The sequence below is a fragment of the Triticum aestivum genome, chromosome 4A, assembly GCF_018294505.1.
Source record: "Triticum aestivum cultivar Chinese Spring chromosome 4A, IWGSC CS RefSeq v2.1, whole genome shotgun sequence".
In the NCBI taxonomy this organism is placed as follows: domain Eukaryota; kingdom Viridiplantae; phylum Streptophyta; class Magnoliopsida; order Poales; family Poaceae; genus Triticum; species Triticum aestivum.
In genome coordinates, this window is record NC_057803.1 from 233,381,398 (window position 1) to 233,392,603 (window position 11,206).

Sequence of the window (11,206 nt, forward strand, 5' to 3'; positions counted from 1 at the left end):
GGACCGCAACGACCGTGGCGCTGGTCACGGAGGTGGCTGTGGCGGTGGCCAAAGGAACAAACGCAACAGCAACCCCCACCAGGGCTGGAGCGACTAGCCTCACAAGGAGGCCTTGCGCGACGAGCCTCGTGAGGACGCCTGGCGTGATCAGCCTTGCGAGGCGCATCCTCAGGCTAACGTTCCCCTTCCACCACTACCGCCGCCACCCAGGAGGAACAACACCAATCAGCATGACGAGGGGGCTGGGGGCTACCAGGAGCCTCGCGTAATGGCCTACATCCACGGGGGAGCCCAGGCCCCTGTGTCTAATCGCCTCTTCAAGTAGTTCTCTTGGGAGGTGAACGCTGCTCTCTTGAGGCCCGAGGACGCGTGGCCCCTCAAGTGGTCGCAGTACACCAACACCTTCGACTTCAAGGACCACCTCAAGTGCATGGTCGCTGCCGGCACGCTACCCATGTTGTGCACCCCCACCATCAGCAACGTTGCTGCCACCAAGACCCTCATCGACGGGGGTGCTGGCCTCAACATGTTCTCCATCGGGGCCTTCAAGATGCTCCAAGTGCCCTACGACCAATTGATGATGACCAGGCCGTTCTCCGGGGTGACGGATGGGTCTACCATGGCCCTGGGGCAAGTGTGCCTCCCTATCACCTTCGGCACCCGCGACAACTACAACACCGAGCTTATCGACTTCGACATGGCGCACATCGGCCTCCCATACAACACCATCCTGGTATATTCGGTGCTCACTAAAGTCATCACGGCGACCCACCATGGCTACAACGTCCTCAAGATGCTTGGCTATAGCGGCGTCATAACCATCGCCTGCGATGAGAAAGATGCGGTTTTCACCCTTGAGCATGCTTACCGGGCCGCCGCAGCCGAGAACTCTGATGGCGAGGGTGTTTCCAACCCTATAGGGGCTACCCCCGCGAGCAAGAAGCAACTACTCTCCAAAGATCGCCTCGAGACAAAAAAGGCGACGACTGGTGGCAGCAGCCAGGGCCCTACCTGTAACGCCCTAAGACTGATGCGCCAGATGTCTTGCAGTTATTCACCGTCATTGCCATGTCATTTGCTTGCATGTTGCATTTTTCCATGTCATCATGTGCATTTCATTTGCATCTTTTCCAAAACTTGCATCCGGTCACTTTCTCCGTTGTCCGTTTCGGAATCCGACACTCTCACATGCACCTGTTGCACCTCTCAGATCTTGCTTTGTGAGCCACAGAAAAACGTACACGGAATGGGCCGAGATTTGTCAAGTGGCCTTGGTATATCACCGGTAGGCCGCTTGTCAAATTTCGTTCCATTTGGAGGTCGTTTGATGCCCCAACAGTTAACCGCGTTAACCGAAGCCCTCCTTCTCTTTGCAGCCCAGCACCCCTCCACAATAGCCCACTAGCCCATCTAAACCCCCTCCGTGCTCTTCGCCATTGGATCACGATCGTGTGGGTGAATACCGCACCTTAATAGGCCTCTCCTAGCTCCCTCTACCTATAAATAGGCACCCTCCCCTCCAATTTAGGACTAAAACCCTAGCCTCTTCCTCCTCGCGCTAGCCTCTTCCTCCTCGCGCCGCCGGACATGTCCGCCGACGGTCGGACACGTCTGCTCCGCCGCGCCAGAGCCAACCCCGTGCCGCCCCGTGTTCCGCGCCTGCCCCGCCACCGCGTGGCCCACGGAGCCCGAGGTTGTCCCGCTCGGCCTGCCGCCACCGCCGTAGGGCCCGAGCGCCCCCGCACCTCCCTGGTCTGCCTCGCCGCCACCCCGCTCACGCGCCGCCGTCGTCGCCTCGCCACCCGCCAGCCACGCCGTCGCCCCGCTCGCATGCCGCCACCGCATGCAGCCGCCGCCTCCCTGCACTGGCCATCGCCACTACGCCACCGCTAGCCGCTGCCCTCGCCGTGGATCCTATCGGGCGGACTGGATCAGGTCGTCCCCGACCTCCCCGGCCACCTCCCGTGCCTCCACCAGCCTCGTCCTCGCTGGAGGACCTCGCCGGAGCTCGCCGGAGTCAACTCCGTCATCAGATCGGGAGGTGAACCAGATCCACTAGCTCAGCCATCGAAACGCGCCCCCGTCCCGAATCCCCTCGTCCTCGAACATCTCCGTCCCGTTTTCTGCGAGGTCAAATTTTGGCCAAGTCTGCAAATATCATCATAATGTATGCATGTTTGCCATGTCATAACGTTGTGCATATTGCTCCGTTTGGCATGTATGTTATATCAAATTGTTCATTTGTGAATGCTCTACATCATAGCATAGTTTGCATGCATGTTACTGTTAATATTTATGCCTTAATCATTGTTGCAAGAGTGCTAAATGATGTTATCTGCTGAAAGTTGCCATAACTTGTTGTTTTGTCTTTTTGATAGCATTTTGTGTGTCCATCTTTTGAGAATCATGTCAACATGTTTTAGGAGCATATTCTTGTCATCTTTACAGTGGTACAATCGATGTATTTGTATGTGCCCTGTGGTGACAAACACAAGCATGCAAAGTAGGGTACTTGTTGTTGCTGATTTCAATGACTAATTTCTGCTAAGTCTGAGTCTGCTACATTATGTTGCCATGTTAGCTTGATGCTACAAGTGAATCCATGCATAATCTGGAGATGCTCAGTAAGGATGTTTTGTAGATATTGTTATGCTCTATCTATCCATGTCCTTGTTCGCAATTATGGACTGTTGTATCTTGTCGTTACCATGCTCTAAAGTTGCTAAATAATGTTTCTGTCAGCCCGTTATCAGTAAGTTCAGTTTTGCGATGTGAATAGATAGTGTTCTATGCATCCTATGACTATGATCTTGACATGAGTAGTTGCACAAATATGCCTTCTTGCTGTTGGTTACATTCACATGCCATGAAATGCTTTGTGGTGAGTTTCACAAGATCGCATACATGTGTACTTGCTGATGTCTCTACCATGTTCACTAAATTCCACCGAGTCAGAGAATCTGTTATGACTTGCAATCTTGTCTTGATGAATGCCATTGATCTAGAGGTTATATGGAGATTCTTAGTAATCATGTGTTGCCATGTTTAACCTGTAGTTTAATGCCATGCTCTTGGTTTTTATGATCTTTCAATGTAGCATGTTTGTTTCATGCCTACAACATGTCAACATGTTATTTCGGCTCACATGTATGCCCTATTTTTACCAAGTCATAATCTGTGTTTTAAAGTTGCCTTTTGCTTTGATCATGTTGGATTAATCCTGATGCCTATGAACATGAATCTTGTTGTTATTTGAAGCATGCAATCTGTACTTTGAGTGCATATCAAGTTTGTGTCCATATGTTTCCTGTAGCATGTTATTTCCTTGATTGGGAAGTGCTTAGTTGTTCTTTTGGGCAGATTGTGTTTGAATCTTGTATTGAGTGTATGTGTTGAACCGTGGCTCCGTTTGGAGCATACTCTATATGAAACTTGCTTGGTTTTTCATGTAGTTTCATCATGCCTTGTTGCAACCTTGTTTTGGAGTGTTTGTGATGTTGTTTTGCTTGCATTTGCATCAATGCCATGTTTAACTTGTTTTGCTCATATCTTCTAGGCCGTAGCTCCGAATTAAATGAACCTTATATGTAACTTGACTAGAAAGACGCATATATCGTCATGGTGCACTTTAACTTGCTGTTTAACAACTTCAACATAATGTGTTATTCAGATCTGGACCAATTTCGAAATTTGCATATGGGGAGTTTCCGGAAGTGTTATGTGTTGATTCCGGCCTCATTTAAAGTTGCTTTGGTGTGTTGTTCTTGTATGCATCATCTCTTGCCGTGAGTAGCATTATTTAGACTTGTAATGCATCATACTTGGTTGAGAATCATGTCATGTTTATGTGTTATGTGTTTACCATGGTGTTTGCTTCTTTCCGGTTGTGCCCCTTCTCGATAGTTCCTATTTTGTTGCGATTGTGAGGATTCGTTCGACTACATGGGATCGTCTTCTTCATGGACTCGTTCTTCTTCCTAGCGGGATTTCGGGCTAGATGACCGTCACCTTGGATCTCGCTACTATCTTTGCTATGCTAGTTGTCTCGATGCTATCGCTATGTCGCGCTACCTACCACTTGTTCATCAAGCCTCCCAAATTGCCATGATAGCCTCTAACCTTTTGACCCTTCCTAGCAAATCATTGTTTGGCTATGTTACCACTTTGCTCGTCCCCTCTTATAGCATTGCTAGTTGCTGGTGTTGTTGTAGTTTGTTCCATGTTGGGACATGGATATCATGGGATAACACAATATCTCTTACTTAATTAATGCACATATATACTTGGTAAAGGGTGGAAGGGTCGGCCTTTTTCCGGGTGTTTTATTCCACTCTTGTCGTTGTAGTTTCCGTCATACCGGTGTTATATTCCTTGATTTTGCATCCTAACATGGTTAGGGTTTATGGGCCCCTCTTGACAGCTCGCTTTGAATAAAACTCTCCCAGCAATGCCCAACATTGGTTTTAACATTTGCCATAATAATATTGAACTAAATAATTAATTGGCATAGGGCGTCATGAACCCGAGGATTCTATCTACCTAAACAGGGGGGCCAGTGCTGATGGTGTTGGTCCCAAACGGTCTGCAGGGCCACCTCATGGAAACTTGAGGGCTGGTTTTACTCGTAGCTTGACCCATCCGATCGTGGCCTGAGACGAGATACATGCAGCTACTATCAGGGTGTCGGCATGTCGGGAGGTCTTGTTGGATTTGTTTTACCATTGTCGAAATGTCTTGTGCACCGGGATTCTGAGTCTGATCGGAGGGTCCCACGATGGAGGATTGTCTCTATGGATCATGAGCTTGTCATGGGCTAAGTTGGGACATCCCTGCAGGGTTTAAACTTTCGAGAGCCGTGCCCGCGGTTATGTGGTAAATGGGAATTTTTAATATCCTGTTGTAGTAGACTTGAACTAAACTCAACTAAATACACCAACCCTGTGCGTAACCGTGACTGTCTCTTTTCGGGGAAGTTCGAGAGGAGAACACGGTGGGCTTATGTTTGAACGTAAGTAGTTCAGGATCACTTCTTGATCGTTATTAGTTTGCGACCGTTTGCATAGTTTCTCATCTTGCTCTTGTACTCGTATGTTAGCCACCATACATGCTTAGCCGCTTGCTGCAACCTCACCACTTATCCTTTTCCATACCCATTAAGCTTTGCTAGTCTTGATACCCATGGTAATGGGATTGCTGAGTCCTTGTGGCTCATAGATTACTACAACCACAGTTGCAGGTACAGGTAATGTGATGATCATGATGTGTGAGCGATGTTTACTTGGTTAGGTTCCTTGTCGGCAGCCTGGGCTCACAGGATGGATATCGTTTGAGTTTCTGTTTATGATTCATCCGTAGTCGGATGTTAGTCTCATGTATGATGTTTGATGTATTCATGTGGTATTTGTATTCCTTTGTATGTATCCCCAACTATTATGTAACAGTACGATGTAATGATATCCACCTTGCAAAAGCGTGTCAATATGCGGTATCGTTGGTGGGACCTTCGAGTTCCTTTAGGATAGAGTCGCATATTGGGCGTGACAAGTTGGTATTAGAGCCTCGACTGACCATAGGAGCCCCCTTGTTTGATCATATAGTTTGACCGTTGTGGCGTCTAGAAGAAAACCTTTTCGGAGTCTAGCTATATCGGAGAGTAGGAATTATTTTTACTCCTCTTCCCCTTCATTTTTTTATAGGATCACGCAGTTAGTTTTCGTTCATTGTGGTGTCAGCTCTTTTCATCCGGTGCACTTCTCTTCGAGTCATTCGACCCTCGTCGTCCTTTTGGAGATCAATCCTAAGTTCTTCCTCAACGATGTTGCTCCCCCGTATGAAATTGTCTTTGTTTTTCCCAACCGCCCACCCTTTTCCTTCTCGGAGCCGGAGTCCGTAATCAAGTATCCAGCCTACTCATGTGAAGCCTTTGCATTCTTTCCTCAATTAATTCAATCGGTGCTATTCTCTTCATGTTATTCGTCGGTTCCCCATTCGAAGTTGCCTTTGTTTTTCCCGCCCTCCCACCCCTTTTCTTCCCGATATCTGAGCCTCTATTCAAGCATCAATTTCATTCGTGTGGTGCCCCTTCAGTTTTCCCTCAATTGTCTCAACCCTCGGCAACTTCGTCATGGTTCGTCTCGTTTTCTTTCCAGTGGGTTCAATTCATGTTTTCTGGGTTGATCATATTCCTTTCTTTCGCTCAAGTGTTCCCCCTTGCTCATTCGCCTCTCGCCAGTTTATCCTTCCAGAGTGCCCATGACATCTCAGAGGATACGTGTTTGTGTTCAAATTAATTCAAGGTTGTCACCTCATTCGAGTCTTTCAATCGTTCTGGTGCATCATTTCACATTCAAACAATCCTTTCCAATGGTGCTTCTATTTAGTGGGCCCTAACCCACAGGTCTTTTCCCAAGATCTTACCTGACTCTTCTAATTTTCCTGGAGTTATTCTCAAATTCTTTTCGAATTTGACGTAAGTATGAATTTCATGAGTCAGATGCTTTTCCAAGATTGATTTCAAATTATTTTCATTGTTGGCTCAACCTCTTCGCTTTTCATTCTCCTGGAGTATCTCAACAATTTTGGTGGTGTTCCTGGTCGTCATTCTCAACATTTGAAGACCGGAGAAGAGTTCTCCTCTAAATCTTGACCGTTCTCTCGAACATTCGTGGTTCTACTTCATGTTATCCTCTCAAATTATTCCGTTTGTCAGAAATTCTTTTCTTACCCATCCGGAGTATTTCAGGAGTTGTCTTCTGTTTCGATCATCCGGAGGCCATCATTTAAGAAGATTTCTTTGTTCTATGTTTTCAGCTTCATCTTCAATTATTTGCAATTGACGTCTCTTTGTTCGTCTCCATATTCTCTGGTGCCTCGTTCAAGTAGTCTTTAGCCAGATAGTGATCTCTTTGTTCTTTTGAAGCTAAATCCCCTCAAGTATATTTGTTCTTCTAATTCTTCCTTGTGAGGAATTCTCTTTCTTCATTCATTTTCAAATTCTTACGGTGGTTCGTTCAACATTCCTTCTCCTTTGTTATCATATCAATTCATTCGTTCTTCCCAAATCATATCGGTGGTTCATGAAGACTTTCTACACTTTTGCGCTATGTCTCCCCTTAATCTCCTTGAATGAGAATAATTAGTATGCAAATCCATTGCTTCTCATCAATTTAATTGATAAGTATTAATGAAGTGTCTAAACACGTGGGTCAAGTGCAAGACAATCCAAGCATAACGTGCATAGGGTGTAGTCAAAATCGTGTGGCACTCAACACAACAGAAAGTGAAATTGTTCATCATGTGTGAGGCAATCAAGTCAATCATGTGACAAACAATGGGACATGGTATATGTGAAGAAATGACATTGTTGCAACGAAACATATTAGAGGAGCAAGTAATCCAAGAATTGGATGCAACACACAAGGTACATATCTCATGAAGAATGGAAAAGTGGCGATCGTGAATGAAAGCAATATCACTAACATGTGTGAAATCAAGCGGTCCAAGATGACAAATAAGTCTCATGGTGCAAGAAACACAAGTAGTATCATTCATAATATCCATGCTCAAGAAAGATGTCACCTTGAAGGCGTGTCCTTGTGCATTCTTCACAATGCCGAAGCACAAGCAAGTATGATCTAGAATCATTGTGGTAGAAGGTCGTTTGCTCTCAAGAGCCCGGATGGTCATCTCACGTGAAGTGGAAGTCGACACGAAGTCAAGTATCCTACACATGCACAAAATAAAACAAAGAATGTATGTGCATGGTAGATAAACACATCATCCATAATGATGGTTCTTTTCTCTTGCACATAACCATTAGATGTACAAGTGCCTGAAAAATATGATGCAACAATGGCTATATTCAAGGCACTAGGAATATGATGCCAAGAGGTAAGACAAGCATGCTTCACAAGAAATATGTCAAAATCTCCAAATATATGTGAGAATGCTATGGGGGCAATCTCATTAGCAAGAGTTAAATCATTGTTGCACTCAATACATGGCAAATCATCTAGCATGAGAGAGGCAACATATGGAGATATATGTCAATAACCAATAACAATCATGTGCAAAGCATGTGGATGGTTGTCATCAACCTCATGAAACGAGCAAGTATGAATCGTTGGAGATGCAACATAATCAAGCATATAAATCAAGTCATGCAAACTAGTGGAGCGAAGATGCAACACACTAGGGGAAATCATGGCAATCATGTCATGTGAGCAAATATTAGGCATAGGCAAAGCACATGACATATCGCAAGCACAAACTCAAAGAAAGATCATTGTATCATCATAGGAATGGGTCGCAAATGGAACATGGCAATAACAAGCAATATCTCCACCAAGCTTGCAAATACACGTACAAGTACTAGAATCAATCATCATGTGTAATGCAAAGCGTGGGTCACCAAAGCATGTCATCCAAATAGAAATGAGAATATCATGCAAAGTGAACATGGCAATATGGGCAAATGATATATAATTGACAAAAACCCATAACCATGTGAGGGCCAAGAAAAAGAAATGCACGAAGTCTTTGCACGATGGGAATGGTGTGAAAGACAATCCATGGGATCCCAAGTCAGCATTGCTCTCTAGAGCTTGTTTTGTCAACTCATGGTTCTGGGAGGTTGACAAGTATTCATGGGTACCTACACAAAAGAGACACAAACCAAAGAAATTGTGTGCGTAGTAAATGTACACATCATCCATCATGATGTGTATGTGCACGTGTGAGTTAGCACAAGATAAGCATCACTCAAAGAAATTAGATGCATGGTACAAGAACATGCCATCCATCATGAAAGAATAGTTATTATGTATGACACGATGGGGACACAAATTGAGAATGCAAGTATATGGCACATCAATAGCATGTTTATTCATGGGGAGCATATTGTGCACACAAGTTATATGATCATGCAATGGATGGGAGTGATCAAAATCACCAAACATGTATGAGGAAACTATGGGGGGTCTCCTCGTGAGCAATATCGGAAACAATATATGGAGAAAATGGACAACATCCAAAACAATGCATGTCCGAAGCTAGGTGTTCATGGCATGGCATATGGGATAAATGATGCAAAGGGAGCATATCAATATCATCACAATAAAAACAAATGCCAATAACCATGGGCTTGTCATCTATGCCATATGTGACAATTTGGTTTATATTAATGGCATATGCATAGTCACTATGATGAGATTGCAAATATGACATATGGTTGATCTCATGCATAACATATGGCAAGTCAAGCAGATTATCAAACATGATGTGACCTAGAAAATTGTCACAAGAAATTCTATGTAACATGGCATCACAACTAATATACTCCACATGAGAATCCGCATTGTCAGGACCCCGACTCGATGTCACATCGATCTAGCCGGTAACACCTCATATCACTTTGCGGCCTCACGCACGGTATCCCCACGGGTGTCGCCTTACCTTTGCCCGGGACCGTTTGCGTCTTTTGGCTCACGTATATGATAGTGTCGCTAGCATCCATATGATAAGGAGCCTGGGCTGACATGACTAGTCGTAAACCCAAAGTGGCACAGACTTACAGGGACAGGCATCCATGACCCAGCTTCGAACGTGTCGGTCATCAGCAAGTGGGTCCGGGCTGTAGCACTGGGCTAGCAGGACTCCGGTAAACCGGGCTGTAGCGGGCTAACAGGACTCCGGTACTCAATGCGTGACATTTCCCCGAAGGGACAGACACAGGAACGAAGAAGGACACATGCCGGCCAGCCTAAGTGTTCCAGAGCAGTAGCAAGCTACCATGGCTCAGCGGTAACACTAGGAGACATTTCCCGGTAAGAGAGGCTACTAAAGATAAACAACTAGATAGTCAGATCCCACACATACCAAGCATTTCAATCATACACACAATATGCTCGATATGTGCAAATACAACGAAGCATCACAACATGACTCTACGACACAAGTACTTTATCTAAGGCTCAGAGAGCCATACATAACATACACAAAGGTACGGGTCTCACGACCCAGCATTCAAGTCATACAGTCATACAAACCAGCAGCGGAAGTAACTTGTCTGAGTACAGACAACTAGTAAAATAAAAGAGGCTTGGAAAGCCTAGCTATACTACGTGGTCCTTCACAAGCTCAGGATCACCACCTGGGCCTTAGCCTACTCATTGATGTCAACGTCTACGTAGAACCCATCAGAAGGGGTTGCAGCGTCTTCTGTAAAAAAATGTAAATTATAGCAACATGAGTACAAAGGTACCCAGCAAGACTTACATCAGATCCTACATACATGCATATTATCAAGAAGGGTTGGTGGAGTTATTGCAGCAAGCCAGCTTTAACTCTTGGCTAGGCCAACCTACGAGACTCCAACTTGAAATGGTTTTGCGTACACGAGTCCACTACTCACCAATTCAATACACTACCGAGGATCCGCCTCCGTCTTCCTACGGAAGAGCCATCCTCGGCACTCACACTTATCTTGAGGCTTTTAGTAGTTTCCATTTACTTGTCTATGAACTGTATAGGCAACCAAGTAGTCCTTTACCACGGACGCGGCTATTCGAATAGATCATGTTAACCCTGCAGGGGTGTACTCCTTCATACACGCTCTCACCACTTACCGTCGTTTACACGACATGTACTCGGCAACCTTCAAGCGGAAGCCCAACGTGGGTGTCGGCCACGACCTACCTAATCACCTAAGCCTCCAGTCCAGGTTCATCGCCTATCCAGGTTCCATCCGCAGGGAGTCCGGCCGAGGTTTCCCATACGGCCCCGAACGATGTGAACAGGGTTCCCGAGATACCTAACGGGTATTCGGTACACCGTGCCACGTACCTACAGCATCACAGCCCACCCCTACGGTCAGCGCTGTCCACGGCCTCCAGTAGGCTACAAACACCAGAAACTACTTGCAACTCCTGGACGGAGAACTAGGGTGAATAAGAAGCCGAGAGGGTCCATTGGTTTCGGGCCCAATGCATGGTAGTAGCTGATTCTTAAATCACACATACAGATCTTAGTGCTTAAGGTCGGCTTCAATGAAACAACCCACCATGTACTCCTACATGGCCTCTCATCGATACCTTTACCAAATCGTGTTCACCACACCACTCTCATTACCGACATAATCATTTCACTCTAGCCCATCACCCAGATGAACCAGACCTGACACGACTCTAAGCATAGCAGGCATAGCAAG